Source organism: Gopherus evgoodei, chromosome 21 (genome assembly GCF_007399415.2).
Source record: "Gopherus evgoodei ecotype Sinaloan lineage chromosome 21, rGopEvg1_v1.p, whole genome shotgun sequence".
Lineage (NCBI taxonomy): Eukaryota > Metazoa > Chordata > Testudines > Testudinidae > Gopherus > Gopherus evgoodei.
The window spans coordinates 8842304-8864857 of record NC_044342.1 but is presented as its reverse complement, the minus strand read 5'-3'; the positions used below and the strand labels follow the sequence as shown (position 1 = coordinate 8864857).

General features: G+C 51.5%; 2 pseudogenes; one reads left to right on the top strand and one right to left on the bottom strand.

Moving 5' to 3' along the window:
• The first annotated feature begins 788 nt into the window (after window positions 1-788).
• On the top strand, window positions 789-1738 carry LOC115637920 (annotated as a pseudogene).
• Window positions 1739-20774: 19036 nt separating this feature from the next.
• Window positions 20775-21708, bottom strand: LOC115637919 (annotated as a pseudogene).
• Between the last annotated feature and the right edge of the window lie 846 nt (window positions 21709-22554).

The window sequence follows — 22554 nt, the reverse complement described above, 5'->3', positions numbered from 1 at the left end:
ACCATAAACACACAAACCAGCAAAACATATTTCCATTGATAACAATCAAAAGATAGAGCTAGGCAAAATAAGAAAAATGCTGCTTGAGAACTTAATAGAATTTTAATTAAAAGCTAGTTAATTTGTATATTTTGACATGATGTTAACAATTTGAATTTTAATGGTTACAAACCTTCAATTTTTTGAATCTCAATATAATTAAATAAGCATTGTCTGTCCCTTCATTGTATGATACCCTTCCGATAATTTCCCACAACTGTGAAAATTTAAATAGATATAGTGCAAGGAAAAAATGCTTAAAACTCATACATTTTTGCAACTGTGAAAATATAAATAAGTAATACTAATGGTTAAAAATTAACATTGATATTGCCTGGTGAAGTTTAAATATTGAAAACAAACAGATAAATTCTCTGCTGATGTAAGCTGACACAGTTTTATAGAAGGTAAAAATTTACAGTAGCAGAGAATTTGACCCAATGGGTTTCTCTAGATGTAAATGATCCTGAGGCATTTTGAAGAGCAAATAAGTTTGGGAAAATTGCAAGCCACTCTAGGACATATCATGAACATTAAATACACAAAAAGTATATGAATAAAAGTTTCATTGAGAATAATTTGTCGCTAGTATTTTCTTCTTGGATCTGTCTGACATTAGAGAAGGAAACCCTCCACATTAGTTCTAGGAACTTTTTCTACAGAAAAATAAGTGCACATATTGTCCTCTTTTCTTCTTTTCTACCCTGACCCTGGTTTTTACTATTGAATTTCTCTCCACACAGCAGAAAATGGTCAACCAAAGCACTGTGACCGAGTTCCTTCTCCAGGGATTCTCTGATGTTCGGGAGTTGCAGATTTTACACTTCTTGGTGTTTCTAGTGATTTATCTGGCAGCATCTTCTCATCATCACAGCCATAGACATTGACCACCACCTTCACACCCCCATGTACTTCTTCCTGCGCAACTTGTCCTTCCTAGATGTCTGCTACATCTCCGTCACTGTCCCCAGGTCCATGGTGAACTCCTTAAATAACACCAGGCTGATCTCTTTCTTTGGCTGTGCTGCCCAACTCTATTTTGGCATCACCTTTGCCTTTGCAGAGGTGACCCTTCTCACTGCAATGGCATATGACCGCTACGTTGCAATCTGCCATCCTTTGTGTTACAGGGTCATCATCACCAGAGGGGCATGTGCACAGATAGCAGTTGGTTCCTGGATCAGCAGCTGTATCTATTCAATGTGCCACACTGCTAATATCTTCCTATTATCTTTCTGTGGGTCCAATGTTGTTGATCAGTTCTTCTGCGATATCCCACAGCTACTGAAACTCTCTTGTGCTGATACAAGTGCTAACGAAATTGTGGTTATTGTATTAAGTGCTTTGGTGAGTTTATTTTTCTTCATTTCAATATTTGTGTCCTACATTCACATTTTTTCTGCTGTGCTAAGAATCCACTCTGTAGAATCCACTCTGTACGGGGCAGGTATAAAGCCTTCTCCACTTGTCTGCCACACCTACTTGTGTTTTCATTGTTTATCAGCACTGGCACATATATGCACCTAAGGCCGGGATCAGCATCTTCCCCGTATCAGGGCATGTTGGCTGCTGTGTTGTATACTGTGGTTTCCCCAATAATAAATCCATCATTTACAGCGTGAGAAACCAGGAGATAAAAGAAGCTCTGGGCAAAATTTTAAGCAAGCGGTTCTTTACCAAGAACCTTTTTACCTCTTAATATAGGTTAATATTTTCTCCCCATTCCAGGGGTTCATATTCCTAAATGAACAGGAGGATTCCAGTTAACTGCAGAGATGTTCATTAATGCACTACAGGGTAGCACTAAGGTACTGTGATGATGTGTGCATTATGAAAACTCATGTAAACAGAACACAGTTCTGGGAGGCTTCACTACAGGCCAAGTCAATTATGTGTTTCTAAGTGGTCTTTAAGCATTGTGTATGGGACAGATATGGTAAGTCGCTGCAACATCCTTGAAAAAACCTAAATGGATTAAGTTTAAAAGTCTTTGGAGTCCATTGTGCTAATTCAAAGTTTGTATATTATTTTGGGCTGTGTTTGTACATACCCTCATCAGGGAGGAGATGGGATGTAAACCGTGGGAAAGGTTTTGAACTTCAAAGGACTCTAGTGAACAATGGGCCAGACAATAATGGACTTTAGAGGCAAACTGTGTCAAGTGGTTTGTCTGAGGAATTTCTAGGAAGAGGTGAATGTAAATATCTATCTCTGGTTATGCACTAACTCAGCCTTTTTAAGTTATGCTCTGAGAAGTGGACAATTCTCTGGCCCTGCTGTGGAGTCTTAAAAAACTGCACCAATTGAAAGGGGCTAATGCCAAGATGCAGAGGTGGAGTTTGACCCTCCATGATTATGATATAAAAGTGGTGCATGTTAATGGGAGTGCAAAAATGTTATAGCCCAGGCTTTGTCTTGGGGGGCAGAGGTTGAACTTTGCCAGGTCACTGGATAAAGTGACCTGCTCAGTTTGGTCTTGAAAGTGGGAGAGATGTGAAGAAATAGGAATATTCTTAATGTTTTTTTTCTGAATACAGTATGTGTGCCTCAGTTTCCCATATGTATTACTCAAGTATCTAGGTGGTGGGATAAGGGTGTGTGATCATTGTAGGGACCCCTAGAGGGTAGGTGTGACTACTGACTGGCTGCCTGGGGACAGAGTATGGCCGACACTCTGCAGCCTGGCAGCTGATGGCCAGGCCCCATCGTATATAAGAATCAGCCGGAGGCACTGGAGAGCAAAGTCAGAGGTGCAGGCCAGGTAATCCCATTTGCCCAGGAAAGAGACAAATGATGGAGGGGCAACAGGTGAAACTGAGCCCAGGCAGCTGGAAACTGACCAGTCTCCTGGCTTGGGACTCGGGAGGGAGGGCCAAGGCTCTGGAGCTCTGGGTCCCCCCAAGATGGACTTTACTGAAAGTTCATGATTTCTGTGCTAACAATCTCTGTTCTACGCTTTGTTCCCTTCAACTAATAAAACCTTCTGTTTTACAATGTTGGCTGAGAGTCACTTCTGACTGCGAAGTTGGTGTGATGGGTCCTTTGGGGGCATACAAGGCTTCTCCAGGTGAGACATGCAGGTAGACTTGCTGCAGGGAGTTCACAGAGTGAACAGGGAGCGGAACACTCCAAGATAGGACCCAGGAAGCACTGAAGCAGAGCAGGCTTCTTGCCCTGGTGAAAGAATGCCCTGAGAGGAGACACGCTGCACCAGAGTCCTAGCTGAACTTCATTCTGAGCTTTTTCAGAGCACCGAGACTGTGATTCCATGGTATTATCTGCTGATCACTTATTAGGTGATGCTAAGATTAAAGGCACAAGCTATCTAAAGGAAAGAATGAACTATTCATGGTTGTTCTTGTTCTGAATCTAAGATAATTATGAACTTGTAATCAAAGGGAAAAAACAGCTGTGGATTTTGAAGGTTTGTCACCTACTAGAGCCTGAGATTGGAGTTAAGGTGATCTCTAGTAAGCTTTTTAGCATGTGTTTAAATTCTTTCATTGTTTTCTATATGTGTTCCCTGTAATGCTTTCACCTTAAGAATAAATGTGCTTGCTTAGAAGGACCAGTGTGGTAACTTATCACTGCAGGCTATTACATTATTCATTGCCTTAGAAGAGAAAGCAAAGTGCAGACAATGGCCTGTTGAAGCTTTCTGGGAATATGACAGTGGACAAATTTATTCCCTAGATGACCCTTTTGCTATGACCCTAGAGAATTTCACATTTCAACTATTCAGAAAATAAACATTCTGTTAGCAGGTCACCATGCATCAGGTGTCCTGTTTAATTTTTCTCCCTAGTGTTTATGGGGAGGCAATTTCATGCACCCTTCTTACTTCAAAGTCTTTGAGTGTAAATATGAAATCTGATCCGCCCACTCCAAGCTCCTATCCAGTTTTTAGGGTGTGTATGGGTTGTGTCCCAGAGTCCCTCAAAGGAATGGCTACCCCATCAATGGGTTGAACTTCTCCCCACCCTGGAAATATTACATGAAGCAATTATTTGGATCAAAGGCAGAAATTATGCAGAGATGCCTCCTTGTGAAGTAACTCTCAACCATGCATTACTTCTATGGGCCATGTTCTCAAATCTCCATAATTCCATTTTATAATGCTGGCTTTACTGACTTCAATGGAACTATACTGGGGATCTGGGCAACTGGCTGTTGATTTCAGAGGATTTACGTTGCTTTACCCAAGCTGGAGATCTGACCTATTGACCTCAATGGAGCTCTGCTGATGTACAACAGCAAGGGAAGTGGCCCATAGACTCCGCTGGGGCCACCTTGATTGACATCAGCTGGGCTTCCTGCCCCATTGATTAAATGTCAGAGTGACAAGTAGTGAGAATGGGAGTTCATTGAATTAAGCATTGAGATTAGAGTTGTTTGCAATAATTGTGGAAACAATTATAACATGTAGTAGATAGATAGATACACAGCCTATTATCTATGTCTCATCCTTTGCCTCCAATGTAGAGACACTGATTTACACCATCTGGAGATATGAAGCATTATCTTGAGTGAAGTTATGCCAATTTACAACAACCAAGATTCTGGCCCATATACTCTTATCACATTTCATTATCTGAGCGCTTAAGGAGTTACAAACACTAGTGCTGAAATTGTGTCATGATCATTGGTTGCTGAGGTATTGTGCTATTTCTACCACTGCTGACTTTGGCCCTGAGTTCAGAAGTCCTAGCAGAATTATCTCAAATGCTCTGAAAAAAAAATGAGCCAGATTCATAAATGTGCTATTCCACTTTTAGCTGATATAAACCTATTTTAATCCATAGAGCCCATAGAGCTGGAATAATGCAGGAGTGGTGAATCAGAGTCAAGTCTCTGAGTTAAACTCAATGGAATTTAAATGACCTCCAGGAGTGGACCTCAACAAAGAAGGTCCTGTTCTTCTTCGAGTGATTGCTCACATCCATTCCAGTTAGGTGTGCGCGCCGCGCGTGCACGTTCGTCGGAAACTTTTTACCCTAGCAACTCCAGTGGGCCGGCAGGTCGCCCCCTGGAGTGGAGCCGCCATGGCGCCCAATATATATCCCTGCCGGCCCGCCCACTCCTCAGTTCCTTCTTACCGCCGTGTCGGTCGTTGGAACTGTGGAGCGCGGCATAGCTGTCCTCCACGTCCCTAGCTCTCCTAGTTCTCTATCGTTTATCTATCGTTCATCTCTAGTTCCATTATAGTTGTTAATTAGTTTGTTAAGTAGATAGTTAAGTTAAATAGTTGTTAAGTAGTTCTTCGCCGGGGGCTTAGCCCTTCCCGGCACCCGGCGCCAGGCTCATGCCTGTTTCGCCGGGCTTCAAGCAGTGTGCGGCCTGCAAGAAGCCCATGCCTACCAGCGATCCCCACAAAGCGTGCCTGAAGTGCCTCGGGGAATCGCACAGATCCGACAAGTGCCGCATCTGTAAGGCTTTTAAGCCGAGGACAAAGAAGGAGAGGGATCAAAGGCTCCGAACTCTCCTGATGGAGGCGGCACTTGACCCGACGGCTTCGCAGGCCGTGGTATCGGCACCGGCACCGGATCGCTCCGGCACCGAGAAGACTCCTCGGCACCGACCCTCTCCGGCACTGGAGTCAGAGCCAAGGCCGTCGAAGTCTGATACTCCGGCCAGGCAGACCCGGCTAGAGCGCCCGGCCTCGACATCGGCCGTGGCGCCGCCAGCACCGTCAGCACCGTTGACTCCGGGCCCGGCGGGTCCGTTGAGTCCGGTACCGCCGAGCTCCCCCATGAGATCTGGGGTTGAGATAGTGGTCCCGTCCACACCGGAGACCTTCGCCTCGGCTCGGGACCTTATTGCCCTGACTGAGCCCACTCGGCTGCCACCCCCGGTACCTCCGGTGCGGGTCGTGTCCAGAGGCAAGCCCATGATATCGGCACCGCCCAGAGACAGTCGTTCACGATCCAGGTCCCGACGTCTTGGGCGCTCCAGATCCCGACGCCGCTCGCAGTCCCGGCACCGCTCCCCTCAGCGGTACCGGTCGCACTCGCGGCACCGGTCGGCATCGAGACGGTCGCGGTCAGGCTCCAGTCGTCGACACCGGCACCGCGATTCCAGGAGCAGGTCCCGACGCTACTCGCCGCACCGGTCGACCTCCCGGCACCGAGCTGGTGGCAGGTCCCGGTCTCGGTCGACCTCCCGGCACCGAGCTGGTGGCAGGTCCCGGCACCGAAGCGGCGCCCGGTACCGATCAGGATCCCGGCACCGTGACAGATCCCGGTCCCGATCCCGATCCCGGCACCGATATGACTCCCGGCACCGGTCCCCGGCACCGAGACGATCCTCCGTGCCGGCCCGCGCAGACCCTTACCATCCAGGGTCAGCCCCACCATGGCCCTCGAGACAGCCGTCCGTATCTTCCCAGACGGACAGCGGGTATGCGCTGGGCACCGACCGGCAGGCGGCGCTGTTCGGTGATCCGCCGCTGCAGGACCAAGGCCCACAACAGTGGGGATTCTGGACACCCTGGGCATACCATCAGGCCCAAGGCCCCCAGCAGCTCCCTGCTAGACCGGCGACTGCGGAGCGTAGGGCCCCTGAAGCCTCGTTGTCTCGCCCCCCTCCCTCCCCGGAAGGGGAGGAAGGGTCCAAGCAGCAGGACTCCGCTGCGGCTCCGGAGGCAGAGGCGAGGGCTGAGGAAGACCCTCAGTTAGACACTCTCGTGCCTGGGGTCTCATCATCCTCCTCCCCGGATGAGGCGGTGGCGGGTACCTCCTCCAACAGTCCCCCCCCGCTGGATCTCAGGGCGCACCAAGACCTCCTCAGGCGATTGGCTCAAAATCTGAGTCTGCAGGCAGAGGAGGTCTCGGAGATAGAGGATCCAATTGTAACCATCCTCTCTTCTGATTCTCCCACCAGGGTCGCCCTGCCCTTCATACGGACCATCCAGGCCAACGCCAATACCATCTGGCAGTCCCCGGCCTCCATCCCTCCGACAGCGAAAGGAGTCGAGAGGAAGTACATGGCCCCTTCTAGGGGCTACGAATATCTCCATGTACACCCGACTCCGGGTTCACTGGTGGTGCAATCAGTGAACGATAGGGAGCGTCACGGCCAGGAGGCTCCAGCCCCCAAATCCAGAGAAGCCAGGCGGATGGACCTCCTTGGCCGTAAGGTGTATTCGGCTGGGGCGCTGCAGCTCAGGGTCTCCAACCAGCAGGCCCTGCTGAGCAGATATGCCTTTAATTCCTGGGTGGCAGTGGACAAATTTAAGGAGCTGCTGCCACAGGATGCTCGCCAAGAGTTTACGGCCATCTTGGACGAAGGCAAGAAGGTCGCACGCACGGCCTTACAAGCCTCCTTGGACGCTGCGGACTCGGCTGCCCGTACCCTCGCGTCAGGAGTTACGATGCGTCGCATCTCCTGGCTGCAGGTTTCCGGCCTTCCGCCGGAGCTCCAGCATACCATACAGGACCTTCCTTTCGAAGGCCAGGGCCTGTTTTCTGATAAGACAGATCCCAGACTCAAGAGTCTAAAAGACAACCGGGTCATTATGCGGTCCCTCGGGATGCACACCCCCGTGACGCAGCGTAGACCCTTTAGGTCGCAACAACAGCAGCAACGTAGGCCGTTTTCCCAGTTCCGCCAGCGGCAGGACCTTTACAGGCGCCGCGGCAGGAACGGAAGGCGCAGGCAGTCGGGGAACCAAGGGGGGCAGAACCAAGGCTCCTCAAAACCCCCGCCTGGTCCTAAGCCTTCATTTTGAAGGTGCGCCCGAGGGCGCGGTAACAGTTTCCCCTATGGATCCTTCCCCCCCGTTTTCCAACCGCCTTTCGTTTTTCCTCCCGGCGTGGTCCCAAATAACATCGGACCGCTGGGTCTTAAGCATGGTGCAGACGGGATACCGCCTGCAGTTTGTTTCATTTCCTCCTTCCCGCCCTCCTTCCTCGTCCCTCTTCAGGGACCCCTCTCACGAGCAATTCCTTCGGCAGGAGGTGCAGACGCTCCTCAGCAAAGGAGCTATAGAGGCGGTTCCGGAAAACGAGAAAGGCAAGGGGTTTTATTCCCGCTACTTTCTGATCCCCAAGGCCAAGGGGGGCCTCAGGCCTATCCTCGACCTGCGAGAACTCAACAAATACCTCGTGAAGTTGAAGTTCCGCATGGTATCCCTGGGTACCATTATTCCATCCCTGGATCCGGGAGACTGGTACGCCGCCCTCGACATGCAGGACGCGTATTTCCACATTGCCATTTGGCCGCGCCACAGACGCTTTCTCCGCTTCGTTGTGGGGGCTCTTCATTATCAATTTGCAGTCCTCCCATTCGGCCTGTCCACGGCCCCGAGGGTGTTTACAAAATGCATGGCAGTTGTCGTGGCGCATCTTCGGCGCAACCGTGTCCATGTGTTCCCTTATCTGGACGACTAGTTGATTCGGGGCACGTCGGAACAGCAAGTCAACAGCCATGTCCGCGTGATCACCGGCATGTTTGCAAGTCTGGGCCTCTTGATAAACACAGACAAGTCCACCCTGAGGCCCACGCAGAAGGTGGAATTTATCGGGGCCGTCCTGGACGCCACTGTGGGCAGGGCCTCGCTGCCTCTGCAACGGTTTCAGACCATGGCGGCGATCGTTCAACGTTTGCGGTCAGCCCCATTGACGTCAGTGAGGACATGTCTAACCCTGTTAGGCCACATGGCGGCGTGCACCTTTGTGACCGACTACGCTCGGCTCCACATGAGGCCTCTCCAGCTGTGGCTTATCAGTCATTACAGGCCGGCAAGGCAACCGTTAGACATGTTAGTCACAATCCCCCAGAAGGTCTTAGATTCTCTCGGCTGGTGGTTAGACCAGTCCGTATTATGTGCGGGTCTTCCCTTCCACCCCTCTCAGCCCTCGGTATCCCTGACAATGGATGCCTCAGATCTAGGCTGGGGGGCCCACCTAGGGGCCCTGCGGACACAGGGCCTGTGGTCCCAGGAGGAGGTGGGGCTACACATCAACATGCGGGAGTTGAGAGCGGTCCGCCTTGCTTGTCAAGCATTCTGTCATCAGCTTCAGGGTCGTTGTGTCACCGTGTTCACGGACAACACGACAACCATGTACTATATCAACAAGCAGGGCGGCACCAGGTCCTCCTCCCTGTGCCTCGAGGCGATACGACTCTGGGACTTTTGCGTAGCCCACTCCATTCACCTCAGGGCTTCCTTCCTCCCTGGAGTACGGAACACACTGGCGGATCGATTGAGCAGATCCTTCCTGTCACACGAGTGGTCCCTTCGCCCGGACGTCGCTCTCTCCATTTTCCGGAGGTGGGGTTATCCCCGGGTGGACCTCTTCGCGTCCAAGGGGAACAGGAAGTGCCAAGCGTTCTGCTCCTTTCAGGGCAGGGAGCCGGGGTCGATAGCGGATGCCTTCCTCATCCGGTGGTCGACCCACCTGTACTATGCGTTTCCCCCGTTCCCTCTGGTCCACAAGGTCCTCCTGAAGGTGCGCAGAGACAGGGCTCTCGTGATCATGGTGGCCCCGGCATGGCCCAGGCAGCACTGGTACACCATGCTGCTGGACTTGGCCATAGCCGACCCAGTTCCCCTGCCCCTTCATCCGGACCTGATTACCCAGGACCACGGGACCCTCTGTCACCCAGACCTGCAGTCGCTGCACCTAGCGGCGTGGCTCCTGCGTGGCTGACTGGTTCCGAGCTGCGCTGCTCCACGCCTGTGAGAGAGGTGCTCTTGAGCAGCAGGAAACCGTCCACAAGAGCCACATATTCGGCGAAATGGAAGCGCTTCTCCTGTTGGTGCGTAGAGAGAAATCTCCGCCCTATGTAAGTTTCGATAACCGAAATCTTAGACTACGTTTGGTCCCTCAAAGGGCAAGGTCTGGCCTTATCGTCGTTGCGAGTCCACCTAGCAGCTATCTCCACCTTTCACCCGGGTGCGGACGGTCGCTCCGTTTTTTCTCACCCGACGGTGTCGAGATTCCTTAAAGGGCTGGAACGTTTATTCCCTAACGTCCGTCCCCCTGCTCCAACCTGGGATCTTAACCTGGTGTTGTCCCGGCTCATGGGGCCCCCCTTTGAGCCGTTAGCTACTTGCTCCCTGCTCTACCTCTCTTGGAAAACTGCCTTTCTAGTGGCTATCACCTCAGCTAGACGGGTGTCGGAGCTCCGAGCTCTTGTGGTAGACCCCCCATATACGGTCTTCCACAAGGACAAGGTGCAGCTGAGACCACACCCTGCTTTTCTGCCCAAGGTGGTCTCAGCCTTCCACGTCAACCAAGAGATTTTCCTTCCAGTTTTTTTCCCAAAACCTCACTCCTCAGGCAGGGAGCAGCAGCTCCACTCGCTGGATGTCCGTAGGGCTCTCGCGTTCTACATAGAGAGGACTAAGCCCTTCCGAAAATCCCCCCAGCTTTTCGTGGCGGTAGCAGATCATATGAAAGGGCTTCCTATCTCCTCCCAGAGGGTATCCTCTTGGGTTACGTCCTGTATCAGGACCTGTTATGACTTGGCCCATGTCCCTACGGGCCGTGTGACTGCGCATTCTACCAGGGCGCAGGCGTCGTCGCTGGCTTTCCTCGCCCGCGTGCCCATCCAGGAAATCTGTCGGGCAGCGACCTGGTCATCGGTCCACACCTTTGCTTCCCACTACGCCCTGGTCCAGCAGTCGAGGGAGGATGTGGCCTTCGGAACTGCAGTGCTCCGTGCCGCGACTTCTCACTCCGACCCCACCGCCTAGGTATGGCTTGGGAGTCACCTAACTGGAATGGATGTGAGCAATCACTCGAAGAAGAAAAGACGGTTACTCACCTTTGTAACTGTTGTTCTTCGAGATGTGTTGCTCACATCCATTCCACACCCGCCCTCCTTCCCCACTGTCGGAGTAGCCGGCAAGAAGGAACTGAGGAGCGGGCGGGCCGGCAGGGATATATATTGGGCACCATGGCGGCGCCACTCCAGGGGGCGACCTGCCGGCCCACGGGAGTTGCTAGGGTAAAAAGTTTCCGACGAACGTGCACGCGCGGCGCGCACACCTAACTGGAATGGATGTGAGCAACACATCTCAAAGAACAACAGTTACAAAGGTGAGTAACCGTCTTTTCATCACTGAGCTGAATTGCTTCCATTGGCCGCTACCTACAGCATTCGGCAGTGATGCTGCTGTTCTTTGTCTCACTCTGGACACTGTCAGTGGCCATGATGCTGTATTGTGAGGAAGCCTCTCCACACACTGTTCACAGATTCATACATTTTAATTTGTAATTTTTTGTTTTCGGGCATTTGCAAACCCACCCAGAGGAGGAGGTGCTGGGGCCCCTTTTAATCCAGTAGCCTAATACTTAGAATATACCTCTAAAATGTGGGTGTTGCACTGCCTGGAGTGGGTTGTGACTGTAGGTGCCAGCTCAGGACAGACTGTCAAAAACAGGGCAGACACTCCAAACTGTTGGTGTCTTCTGTCATTAGCTTTCACTAATCCAGAAACAAATATGAACTCTTGGATGACTATAACAGTTTTAACATGGAGTTACAGACATTCCCCTTAGACTCTCCAGTCTATCTTGCCACCCAAGCAAGCTAGACTTCATGATAAATGATCAATTACACCAAAAATCACAAAATTTTCAGGTCGCTTACAGTCCTAAGAGGCCAGTCGCTTACTCCCTATCAGTTGATACCCTAGATCTTACACCAAAAAAACACCTGTAGCCAATCCCGTAATAAACTATCTAAAGGTTTATTAACTAGGTAAAAGAAATAAGAGAGTTGTTTACAGGTTAAAGCAAGCAAACAGATACACACAAATGAGTGACCATCTATGATTCCTAAAGATGACAGAGATGTAGTCATCTGTCCATTCAAAATGTCTTTCCGGGCAGATCCAGGCATAACCCCTGGGGATAGCTGCATTAGTTTAATTCCTCTGGCCCTCAAACAGCAAAAAGATGACAAATTATTGTGACCCTGATTTTTCTTTGACTTTTGGCCTTCCAGTCCAGGAGAGCTGCTCCCTGGCATGTAGCATTTCCAAGGTGTGGTAGAGCCATTCACTGGTCCTTGGTATTGCAATGTTCCTTAATGGGCCATTGAATCTTGATAGGCCTCCTGAATGGGCAGGGGGAGATGATTCATGTGCCTGGGTTCACAGATTCAGAGCAAACCTTTACATAGTTAAAAAGCAAAATGTATGAATTTCTTAAGAGCATGGGATACAGACATTGCAAGTGAGATTAATGCATGCAGCAATTTATACACATTTCATAGAGGCTAAACACTAAGTTCTTCTTCGAGTGATTGCTCACATCCATTCCAGTTAGGTGTGCGCGCCGCGCGTGCACGTTCGTCGGAAACTTTTACCCTAGCAACTCCAGCGGGCCGGCAGGTCGCCCCCTGGAGTGGCGCCGCCATGGCGCCCAATATATATCCCTGCCGGCCCGCCCGCTCCTCAGTTCCTTCTTACCGCCGTGTCGGTCGTTGGAACTGTGGAGCGTGGCATAGCTGTCCTCCACGTCCCTAGCTCTCCTAGTTATCTACCGTTTATCTCTAGTACTATTGTAGTTGTTAATTAGATTGTTAAGTAGTAGTTAAGTAATAAGTAGTTTGTAAATAGTTCTTCGCCGGGGGCTTAGCCCTTCCTGGCACCCGGCGCCAGGCTCATACCTGTTTCGCCGGGCTTCAAGCAGTGTGCGGCCTGCAAGAAGCCCATGCCTACCAGCGATCCCCACGAAGCGTGCCTGAAGTGCCTGGGGGAATCGCACAGATCCGACAAGTGCCGCATCTGCAAGGCTTTTAAGCCAAGGACAAAGAAGGAGAAGGCTCAAAGACTCCGAACTCTCCTTATGGAGACGGCACTTGACCCGACGGCTTCGCAGGCCGTGATCTCGGCGCCGGCACCGGATCGCACCGGCACAGGGAAGACTCCCCGGCACCGACCCTCTCCGGCACCGGAGACAGAGCCAAGGCCGTCGAAGTCCGCTACTCCGGCCAGGCAGACCCGGCTAGAGCGCCCGGCCTCGACATCGGCCGCGGCGCCGCCGGCACCGTCGACTTCGGGCCCGGCGGGTCCGTCGAGTCCGGTGCTGCCGAGCTCCCCCATGAGATCTGGGGTTGAGATAGTGGTCCCATCCACACCGGAGACCTTTGCCTCGGCTCGGGACCTCATAGCCCTGACTGAGCCCACTCGGCTGCCACCCCCGGTACCTCCGGTGCGGGTCGAGTCCAGAGGCAAGCCCATGATGTCGGCACCATCTCGGGACTCTCGTTCACAATCCAGGTCCCGATGTCATGGTCGCTCCAGGTCCCGCCGCCGCTCGCAGTCCCGGCACCGCTCCCCTCAGCGGTACCGGTCGCACTCGCGGCGCCGGTCGACATCAAGACGATCGCGGTCAGGTTCCAGTCGCCGAGACTGGCACCGCGATTCCAGGAGCAGGTCCCTACGCTATTCACTGCACCGGTCGACCTCCCGGCACCGAGCTGGTGGCAGGTCCCGGTCCCGGTCGACCTCCCGGCACCGAGCTGGTGGCAGGTCCCGGTCCCAGCACCGAAGCGGCGCCCGGTACCGATCCGGATCCCGGCACCGTGACAGAACCCGGTCCCGATCCCGATCCCGGCACCGATATGACTCCCGGCACCGAGACGATCTTCCGTGCCAACCCACGCAGACCCTTACCATCCAGGGTCGGCCCCACCATGGCCCTCTAGACAGCCGTCCGTATCCTCGCAAACGGACAGCGGGTATGCGCTGGGCACCGACCAGCAGGCGGCGCTGTTCAGTGATCCGCCGCAGCAGGACCAAGGCCCGCAACAGTGGGGATTCTGGACACCCTGGGCATACCATCAGGCCCAGGGCCCCCAACAGCTCCCTGCTAGGCCGGCAACTGCGGAGCGTAGGGCTCCTGAAGCCTCGTTGTCTCGTCCCCCTCCCTCCCCGGATGGGGAGGAAGGGTCCAAGCAGCAAGACTCCGCTTTGGCTCCTGAGGCAGAGGCGAGGGCTGAGGAAGACCCACAGTTAGACACTCTCGTGCCTGGGGTCTCCTCATCTTCCTCCCCGGATGAAGCGGTGGCTGGTACCTCCTCCAACAGCCGCCCCCCGCTGGATCTCAGGGCGCACCAAGACCTCCTCAGGCGATTAGCTCAAAATCTGAGTCTGCAAGCCGAGGAGGTCTCGGAGATAGAGAATCCAATTGTCACCATCCTCTCATCTGATGCTCCCACCAGGGTCGCCCTGCCCTTCATACGAACCATCCAGGCCAACGCCAACACCATCTGGCAGTCTCCGGCCTCCATCCCTCCTACTGCGAAGGGCGTCGAGAGGAAGTACATGGCCCCTTCTAGGGGCTACGAATATCTCCATGTACACCCGACTCCGTGTTCACTGGTGGTTCAATCAGTGAACGATAGGGAGCGTCATGGCCAGGAGGCTCCAGCCCCCAAATCCAGAGAAGCCAGGCGGATGGACCTCCTCGGCCGTAAGGTGTACTCGGCTGGGGCGCTGCAGCTCAGGGTCTCCAACCAGCAAGCCCTGCTGAGCAGATACGCCTTCAATTCCTGGGTGGCAGCAGCGTAGACCCTTCCGGCCACAGCAACAACAACAGCGCAGGCCGTTTTCCCAGTTCCGCCAGCAGCAGGACCTTAACAGGCGCCGTGGCAGGAATGGAAGGCGCAGGCATTCGGGGAACCAAGGAGGGCAGAACCAAGGCTCCTCTAAGCCCCCGCCTGGACCTAAGCCTTCATTTTGAAGGTGCGCCCGAGGGCGCAGTAACAGTTTCCCTAATGGATCCTTCCCCCCCGTTTTCCAACCGCCTTTCGTTTTTCTTCCCGGCGTGGTCCCAAATAACATCGGACCGCTGGGTCTTAAGCACGGTGCAGACGGGATACCGCCTGCAGTTTGTTTCATTTCCTCCTTCCCGCCCCCCTTCCTCGTCCCCCTCCAGGGACCCCTCTCACGAGCAATTCCTTCGGCAGGAGGTGCAGACGCTCCTCAGCAAAGGGGCTATAGAGGCGGTTCCGGAAAACGAGAAAGGCAAGGGGTTTTATTCCCGCTACTTTCTGATCCCCAAGGCCCAGGGAGGCCTCAGGCCTATCCTCGACCTGCGAGAGCTCAACAAATACCTAGTGAAGTTGAAGTTCCACATGGTATCCCTGGGGACCATTATCCCATCCCTGGATCCGGGAGACTGGTACGCCGCCCTCGACATGCAGGACGCGTATTTTCACATTGCCATTTGGCCACGCCACAGACGTTTCCTTCGCTTCGTTGTGGGGCCTCTTCATTATCAATTTGCAGTCCTCCCATTTGGCCTGTCCACGGCCCCGAGGGTGTTTACAAAATGCATGGCAGTTGTTGTGGCGCATCTTCGGCGCAATCATGTCCACGTGTTTCCTTATCTGGACGATTGGTTGATTCGGGGCACGTCGGAACAACAAGTCAACAGCCATGTCCGCGTGATCACCGGCATGTTCGCAAGTCTGGGCCTCTTGGTAAACGCAGACAAGTCCACCCTGATGCCCACACAGAAGGTGGAATTCATCGGGGCCGTCCTGGACGCCACTGTAGGCAGGGCCTTGCTGCCACTGCAGCGGTTCCAGACCATGTCGGCGATCGTTCAACGTTTGCGGACAGCCCCATTGACGTCAGTGCGGACATGTCTAACCCTGTTAGGCCACATGGCGGCTTGCACCTTTGTGACCGATTACGCTCGGCTCCGCATGAGGCCCCTCCAGCTGTGGCTCATCAATCATTACAGGCCGGCAAGGCAGCCGTTAGACATGTTAGTCACAATCCCCCAGAGGGTATTAGATTCTCTCGGCTGGTGGCTAGACCAGTCCGTGTTATGTGCGGGTCTCCCTTTCCACCCCGCTCAGCCCTCGGTGTCCCTAACAACGGATGCCTCAGATCTAGGCTGGGGGGCCCACCTAGGGACCCTGCGGACGCAGGGCCTGTGGTCCCAGGAGGAGGTGGGGCTACACATCAACATGCGGGAGTTGAGAGCAGTCCGCCTTGCTTGTCAAGCGTTCTGTCATCAGCTTCAGGGTCGCTGTGTCGCCGTGTTCACCGACAACACGACGACCATGTACTATATCAACAAGCAGGGCGGCACCAGGTCCTCCTCCCTTTTGCGTAGCCCACTCCATTCACCTCAGGGCTTCCTTCCTCCCCGGAGTACGGAACACGCTGGCGGATCGATTGAGCAGATCCTTCCTGTCACACGAGTGGTCCCTTCACCCGGACGTCGCCCTCTCCATTTTCCGGAGGTGGGGTTATCCCCGGGTGGACCTCTTCGCATCCAAGGGGAACAGGAAGTGCCAAGCGTTCTGCTCCTTTCAGGGCAGGGAGCCGGGGTCGATAGCGGATGCCTTCCTCATCCAGTGGTCGACCCACCTGTACTATGCATTTTCCCCGTTCCCTCTGGTCCACAGGGTCCTGCTGAAGGTGTGCAGGGACAGGGCTCACTTGATCATGGTGGCCCCGGCATGGCCCAGGCAGCACTGGTACACCATGCTGCTGGACCTGTCCGTAGCCGACCCAGTTCCCCTGCCCCTTCATCCGGACCTGATTACCCAGGAACACGGGACCCTCTGTCACCCAGACCTGCAGTCGCTGCACCTGGCGGCGTGGCTCCTGCGTGGCTGACTGGCTCTGAGCTGCGCTGCTCCACGCCGGTGAGGGAGGTGCTCTTGAGCAGCAGGAAACCGTCCACAAGAGCGACATATTCGGCCAAATGGAAGCGCTTCTCCTGTTGGTGCGTAGAGAGAAATCTCCGCCCTATGGAAGTTTCGGTAACCGACATCTTAGACTACGTTTGGTCCCTCAAAGGGCAAGGTCTGGCCATATCGTCATTGCGAGTCCACCTAGCAGCTATCTCCACCTTTCACCCGGGTGCGGATGGTTGCTCCGTTTTTTCTCACCCAACGGTGTCGAGATTCCTTAAGGGGCTGGAACGTTTATTCCCTAACGTCCGTCCCCCTGCTCCAACCTGGGATCTTAACCTGGTGTTGTCCCGGCTCATGGGGCCCCCCTTTGAGCCGTTAGCTACTTGCTCCCTGCTTTACCTCTCTTGGAAGACTGCCTTTCTAGTAGCTATCAGCTCAGCTAGACGGGTGTCGGAACTCCGGGCTCTTGTGGTAGACCCCCCATATACGGTCTTCCACAAAGACAAGGTGCAGCTGAGACCACACCCTGCCTTTCTCCCCAAGGTGGTCTCAGCCTTCCACGTCAACCAAGAGATATTCCTCCCGGTTTTTTTCCCGAAACCTCACTCCTCAGGCAGGGAGCAGCAGCTCCACTCGCTTGATGTCCGTAGGGCTCTCGCGTTCTACGTGGAGAGGACCAAGCCCTTCTGCAAATCCCCCCAGCTTTTCGTGGCGGTAGCGGACCGCATGAAAGGGCTTCCTATCTCCTCCCAGAGGTTATCCTCTTGGGTTACGTCCTGCATCAGGACCTGTTATGACTTGGCCCATATCCCTACGGGCCGTGTGACTGCGCATTCTACCAGGGCGCAGGCGTCGTCGCTGGCTTTCCTCGCCCGTGTGCCCATCCAGGAAATCTGTCGGGCAGCGACCTGGTCATCGGTCCACACCTTTGCTTCCCACTACGCCCTGGTCCAGCAGTCAAGAGAGGATGCGGCCTTCGGAACTGCAGTGCTCCATGCCGCGACTTCTCACTCCGACCCCACCGCCTAGGTATGGCTTGGGATTCACCTAACTGGAATGGATGTGAGCAATCACTCGAAGAAGAAAAGATGGTTACTCACCTTTGTAACTGTTGTTCTTCGAGATGTGTTGCTCACATCCATTCCACACCCGCCCTCCTTCCCCACTGTCGGAGTCACCGGCAAGAAGGAACTGAGGAGCGGGCGGGCCGGCAGGGATATATATTGGGCGCCATGGCGGCGCCACTCCAGGGGGCGACCTGCCGGCCCGCTGGAGTTGCTAGGGTAAAAGTTTCCGATGAACGTGCACGCGCGGCGCGCACACCTAACTGGAATGGATGTGAGCAACACATCTCGAAGAACAACAGTTACAAAGGTGAGTAACCGTCTTTTCATTCTTATACAACTAATTATTTTGGACAAAACTGATATACAGGTGAGCTGGTTTGGGTTCCAGCTCTGAGTTTGTCAGTTCTTAGCTTAGCCTATGGCCTTGGCCAGAAGTGGCACTTGGTTTGCCAGCCTCATGGCAACAGACTCTTGTCTAATCTGTTTTGAAGCAATGCCTTGCACCTACATTTCTTAGGCTAGTGTCCTAATCCATGGACTACAGTATTCAAAGATGGCTTTCAATCTTCCGTGTTGAAGCTGTTCCACTTTGCAAGCTAATTGTATTTTCACTGGCATGGAGACTAGAACCAAAGGCTCCATCTTTCTAGCTGATTGTCCAAACAGTCAGTGCAACCAGTCATTCTTACCCTGGTCTGATGAATATGTCATCAGTTCTACAAGGTGGAACAACTCTAGAGAGATTCAGAGAGTTCTCTGTCTGAATACCTCTATCCCTTCAAGCTTACGCTCTGTGTGGGAGACCTAGGTTTGAGTCTGCACTCTGCCTGATTCTAGCAGCATGGTTTGAACGTCAGCGTCCCACATCCCAGCTGAATGCTCTAACTACTGGTCTATAGGGTATTTTCAGGTGGAGCTCTATCCTGCTGAGGTTGTTCCACTTTGCAATAAATATTTAAATAACTATTGGGCCAGAGAGAAAGAAGGACTGACTCAAGGCGCTGATGACACACACATGGGATCTCACACATTTGACCACATAGCTACATACACACACATACATAAATGACTTACCTAAATACCAAGGAGACAGAGACCAGACAGATAGATAGAGAATCAGTGAGGGCTGACAAAAATAGACTAACAAATATTGTAAATTAACATTCAAGGCTGATGGGATTTAGGCACCTATGTTACTTTTGCACATGGGACTTAGGCTCCTAAATTAAATAGACACTCTTGAACATTTTATTCTCATTGGTTAAAAATGCGCACTTTGTAATTTCTGCAATGAGCTACACCTAATCTGAATTATTGACCAAGAAAAAAGGAGAGAGAGCGAGGGAGAGAGAAACAGTATGATCTCTCTCTCTCTCTCTCTTTCCATCATTTGCATATGCTTGTTTGTACACATATTTCCCTATACAACTCCTCATATCAATGACGGAATTTATCCAGAAACTTTGGTCCCATTTACACCAGTGAAATTTTGGTGTCAGTTTTTGATAGGTATACAATTATAAACAAATACATAAATCATTACAATAAGTGAACAACAATAAGAAAAATATCCTAGATGGACAGACAGCCAGAATGCAGTACCACATCTCTTTCTACTGACTGCATCCACCACCACTTCATTTTCTTCTTCTGCATGTTTTTTTCTCCTCCAATTTTAGAGTGAATAAGTTTGATTAGAGTTTCAAAAAAATTGATCACTGTAGTAAGTGAAGGCCCTGATAAAGGCCCAGTATGAGGCCTGATGCCTGAACTAAAGTAATGGTCAAGACTTTACTATCATAAAGCAAAGTGAAGCTGTGAGCCAGAGGCAGGCCCTGCTCACAGAAGCTGGCAAGGAAAGGGCTGGTGCTGCAAGAAGATACGTACCTAAAAGGTACTGAACACTAGAGATCAGAACATTCACATACTTGCACATTTCACACAGATAACAAGGAACAGACTGACCCATCCCAATGACAGGGGCAAAAGGGTAATATGATGGATAGAGTTGTTTTGATCGAGCCAACATGTACAAGGTGAGAGGCGGCACCTTACTATGTAGAGGGGTTGTACCTTGCTGCGTAGAGGGGCTGCACCTCAATACATCAGGAGTGATGTGTAACTTGTTTGTACCTGTGTATAAAAAATGTATCCCTGGGGCGATGTCTTTGTCCGGCCGAGGGGGCAGTGGAAAGTCCCATCACTAACTGAGCCGAGTCCATTGACTGGGGACACTTTTTTTAGTATGCCCTGTAGAGTAACAATCTCAGAGGAACTGCAATTGTGTTCATACGGCAATCAACCTGGCCGACGTGCCTTCGTACCTTACTAGACTCTGTGGTCACTGGGGGTTCTCTTTGGGTCTGCTGTGTCAGCTATTTGCGCAAAGCTGGGACAGCACACAGAGGGAGCACAAGCACGCAGCTGAGTGATACCAACAAGGAGAGAGCAGAGCAGAGCACCACACCAGTAGCATCTGACAACAACACACCTCTGACAATAATAACAATGGGTCAGAATTTTTTTTCCCTTGAAAAATTTCATTTTTTTTTTGTCAAAAATCCTTCCCCCCAAAAGTTTTGTTTTTCAGCAAATGAGAAACAAAACAAAAAAATGTCCAAAACCAACTAAAGAAAGGGATATTTGGGGAGGATTTGGATTCCTGGTTAAAAAGTGGAAAATTTCTAAGGAAAGCAGACTCTTTAAGTGAAAATTTCCTTTCTGTAAAAAAACATTTTAGAGATAATTTTGTTGATCAGTGCTAAAAGAAACCCCAGACAAACTGAGCCAAAAAGCAGGAGTACAATGATGCTGAGTTCTTTGAGGGAACTCCTCGGAGTCCTATTCTGAGCCCAAACCAGCAGAAAGCATCCCAGAAGAAGGAGTGATGGACAATAGAACAATTCTATAGCTAACTTGTGCAACACAGTCTTAATGAACCAGTTTTCAAGAATCTTTTTGAATTGCAAAGGCAGTGCTGATCCAGATTGTGATCCCAATTCTGGAGTCACATTCAGATCTGCAAGTTTCAATCCAGAGTCATTCATCTCAAAATCATGGCTGTCCCCAGGAAGATAATATCCTGGCAAAGGTTCTCCTTAGCGCTCCTTTCCCTTCATTGTTCCTCAGGCTGTAGACAACTGGGTTTAACAATGGTGTGAGGATGGTGTAACAGAGGGACAAGAATTTGCTGGTAGTGGCTGAACTACTGGATTTGGGCTGGAAGTAGGTGAGACCAGCCGTGCTGAAGAGCAAGACCACCACAGAGAGATGTGAGGAGGAAATAGAGAAGGTTTTACGCCGCCCCTCAGCAGATGGCATCTTCAGGATTGTGGCCAAAATGCAAATGTAGGACCAAAGTATCAGTGCAAATGGGATCACGACAAATAGTACAGTTGAGGTAAGGGCTTCAATTTCAATCATATAGGTGTTTCCACAGACCAGCTCAAGTACAGGTGGAGCATCGCAGAGGAAATGGTCAATTTCATTAGATGGCCAGAAGGGGAGATTAAATACCCATGTGACATGCATTAGTGTCACAGGGCTGCTGCTTAGCCATGCAATGCCCACAAGCTGTATGCAAACACCTTTGTTCATAATGGCAGTATACACCAGAGGGCGGCATATGGCCACATATCTGTCATGTGCCATCAGGGTCAGCAGGCAGCACTCTGTGCCACCTAGGGAAATGAGGAAATACATCTGTGCAGCACAACTGGAAAATGAGATGGTTTTCTCCCTGGTGAGGAGGTTGACCAACATTTCAGGGATAGTAACTGAGGTGTAGCAGATCTCCAGGAAGGACAAGTTCCAGAGAAAAAAATACATGGGGGTGTGAAGGGCTGGGTCAGCAAATGAGAGCATTCCCCAGCAGGATGATCATGTACGTAATTAGGACCAACACAAAGAGTAAAACTGGAAGGTTAGAGAGACTAGAAAATCCTAGGAGTATGAACTCAATTGCAGTGGATTGGTTTCTTCCTTTCATGTCATCAGGATGTTTCACCTCCTAAGGAAGTGAAAAGGCACTCAGACACCATGGTGGTGGGAAACCTTATAAAATAGATAGATATGAAGCACCATGGCCTTGGATAGGTTATTGGCTGCAGGAATTAGACCTGAGACCTCTGGAACTTAACACATGAACCTCTACTGTCTATGCTAAAAAAGCCATCTCTGTTAGCCAACGCTCATCAACCTCTATGCAGCCCAGTCACCAGCAAAGGGGGACACAGCTCCACACTCAGTGTTCGTGGGTTACAGATAGATGAGCTAATACCGGGATAGATGGATATTTAGATTATTGAAGGAAGGAAAAGTACTTTCTTCAGTCTGAATATAGGTGACCTCATTCATTTCAAGTATATAGGCCTAATTCTTCTGTCATTTACACCTCATGTCAATAAAGAATAATCCTATTAAAGTCAATGGTGTTAATTCTGATCTCTTCAGGAGTAACTTCTGTGACAGACTAGATCACAGAAACCCCCCTGGGAGCTGCCAACTGATGTGCCAAGACTACTGCCCCTGCCTTCCCTGCTATCTCAGGACTTCAGCACCCTGTCTTGCTGAGCCAGACACTCCCGTCTGTTCCAGCAAAGACCCAGGGTCTGAATTACTTGCCCCAAAGCTGCAGGTTTACCTGAAAACAGCTCACAGAAGTGTGCTCACCATTAGCACTCAGCTGCCCAATGGGATCTAAACCCCAATATATACTTTTCACCCTGTATAAAGCTTATACAGGGTAAACTCATAAATTGTTCATCCTCTATAACACTGATAGAGAGATATTCACATTTTTTTGCTCACCCAGGTATTAATACATACTCTGAGT